Source organism: Equus quagga, unplaced genomic scaffold (assembly GCF_021613505.1).
Source record: "Equus quagga isolate Etosha38 unplaced genomic scaffold, UCLA_HA_Equagga_1.0 HiC_scaffold_742_RagTag, whole genome shotgun sequence".
NCBI lineage: Eukaryota > Metazoa > Chordata > Mammalia > Perissodactyla > Equidae > Equus > Equus quagga.
Window position 1 is genome coordinate 1 of NW_025794529.1, and position 2,756 is coordinate 2,756.

The 2,756-nt window shown below is 60.9% G+C and overlaps 1 long non-coding RNA gene across 1 annotated transcript; it reads right to left on the reverse strand.

Annotated features, from left to right (window-relative positions):
* Positions 1–66: 66 nt before the first annotated feature.
* On the reverse strand, positions 67–2,750 carry LOC124232546 (uncharacterized). Its single transcript, XR_006886882.1, has 2 exons — positions 2,387–2,750; positions 67–416 (listed from the first exon to the last, which is right to left on the reverse strand). It is a non-coding gene; the product is annotated as an uncharacterized LOC124232546 (long non-coding RNA).
* Positions 2,751–2,756: the final 6 nt, after the last annotated feature.

Here is a 2,756-nt window from a genome sequence, read left to right on the forward strand (position 1 = left end):
TTTAATGAGATTTCCTTGTTGAAACATTGTAAGAGAAAGTTAAAGAAAAGCACATCTGATCTAACAAACCATAAATACATTCATTCAGGTAGCCAGATGTTACTAAAGGGAGACTAACATTTGAGCTGGCCCCGGCTCCTCGCTACCTGTCACGCTAGAGCGATGCCCAGCGTCAGGTGGGGAGAAATCGCACATCTGTTTGTTTAGTGTTGACGAAAAGCAAGAGAGCCTGGACCCCGAGCCGACAGTGGGTGGGCGTCAGGGCTGGGCCGCTGCCCCCGCAGCTCAGGGATCCAGGACACTTCCTGACTTGGTCTTCTCGTCCCGCTCCCGGGCAGCCACAAACTTCAGCAGGTCAATGGCAGTGACCACCCCGAACACTGCTTGCCTCTTACTGGACTTCCCGTTGTTGTTGTCTGAGGAGGGAACAGGGGCAGGTTTAGAGGCGCCCGTGTATGGAGCTGATGGAGTCCCCCCACCCACCTCCACTGCCCGAGGCTGAGCCCAGACTGCTGCCTGGGGGCCCGGCCCAGGCAGGGAGGGCTCCCGAGTCCCGGCCCTGAGCCTGCCCGAGTGTGGCACCCAGGGCAGCCAAGGATGAATGCCGCCCTCTCCTGACTCGAGCTGTCTGGGCAGAGCCACCCAGAGCAGCCTCCTGCCTCTCTGAGCCACATCCACCAGCAGACGCCCGCCGAGGCCTCATCGATTCCAAACCGCGTGCGGCTCTTCCTCGGTGCCCAGGGCTCGAGTCTAGGCAGGAACCTCCAGCCCTGCCCACATCCGTGACCTGCATCAGCTCCCATCTCTGGCCTAGGATTCTGACTCCACCCACGCCTGGTTCTCAGGCTCAAAACGAATGCCGGCCCCCGGGCCCCACCCCATGCAGCCCATGGGCAGAGAGGGTTGGGGGATGGTTAATTTTATGTGTCGACCTGACTGGGCCACGGAGGGCCTAGATACTTGGTCAGACGTATTCTGGGTGTCTTTGCACAAGATCCACATTGATTGGGTAGACTGAGTAAAGAGGCCAACCCCCCACCAGTGTGTGGGGGGCCACATCCAATCAGGTGAAGGCCCGAATGGAACAAAAAGGCCGACCCTCACCGAGCAGAGGGAACTTTTCCTGCTTTGGACTCGAACGAAGCACTGGTACTTCCTCGGCTCGAGCTGCCCACTCAGCCTGCAGACCGTGGCACTTGCCAGCCTAATCCTGGAAGCCAGGTCCCTACCATGGGTCTCTTTCTCTGGATACACACATCGCATCAGTTCTGTTTCTCGGGAGAGCCCTGACGCATAGTTGTCAGGAAGCACCCAGAGGGCCAGAGTGAGTGGGAAATGCGGGGTCGCATCCCATTCCGTCCGACCCCCTTTGCCAGCACCTCCGGGGCCATCTGTCCCTCACGGCTTTGGGGGCAGAGGTTGCACAGGTGGGGATGGGGGGAGGCTGGGCATCCCACCGGCCTACTCGGAGCATTTCGGGAAAAACAAGGGGACACAGAAGAGACCAGCCACCAGCACTTCAGGGACTTTCGGGCAGGGGGCGGCTGTGGAGAAGCCCGTGCAGGCCACTTCCTTGCTGCTCGTCCCCGCGGGGAGGGCTGTGTGCAGCAGCCCCGGAACCTGGCCCTGCCGACCCCTCGGGAGACCCGTCCAGAGCCTGGGTGGACAGACTTTCTGCAGAGGGCCGTGCAGTCTCTGTTAGGACCACTCGGCTCTGCCAACATGGTGGGCAAGCAGCCTGGACAGCGAAATCAAGCACGGCTGTGTCCCAGGAGACTTGATTTCTGGACTGTGAGACGAGAACCTGTCATTTTTCTTGGAGATGTTCAAATACAAGTAAATGCGAGACAAAGAGGAAGAACCCTCCCACCCAGGCTGGGGGGCCCGGGACCCTGGACGCCCTCCTGTACTCTTGGGGGCTACATTCTGACTGCAGCCATGCACAAGGGGCGGGTGGTGGGGCGTACATACCCGCAGCCCCCCCAACTCCTGACCAGCCCTGGCCCCGCGCTGTGGAGCCAAGGACCAGGGAGGGGCTGGACGCGGGCTGCCCCAGGACCCTCCCAGTTCTCCTGATTCCTACGAGCCTCGTCCTCCCCAGAAGCAGGACGGCACCCCGGGACTGCAGAGGGGCACTGAGGAGGCTCAGGAAGCAGCTTTGGGAGCAGAGTTATGAAGACCGGTGGCCTCACTGGGGTCCCTCTGAGACCCACGCCCAAGGCTGGGTGGCTGAAGGTCAGCACCACCGACTCCCTAGATGCCCTATGAGGGACGGGGGCCTCAGTGCCGCACAAATGCTCATGTCAGGTAGGCGCCTTCAGAAGCCTGGGGATGGGGACGCAGCGGCCAGTGCCCCGCAGGGCTCCCACCCCCCGGCCCCACTTACACTGGATCTGCTCGTGAACCACCAGGGCGAAGTGGTCCATCTCCAGGATGTGCAAGAGCTTGCCTAGCGGGTCAGTCAGGAAAATCTGGAAGAGAAGCCGTGGTCAGCGCTCACCAGGGCAGCCCAGCCAGGCAACAGGAGAGGTTGGGCATTGCTCCAGAAGGTTCTCATGCTGATTCAGAAACTGAACACAAGCCTACAAGTCACCACCAACTGACCCAGAGGCCCTGATCCTTCCACTGGGTCTGGTGGGGATACGTGTGGCCATCCCCTTGGGAAAGGCTGCCAGACCCCTTCCTCCCCCAACATCCCAGCGCCCAGCCTGCAGTGCCTGGCCCAGCTCACACTCAGGAAAGACCCTGGGGATGTG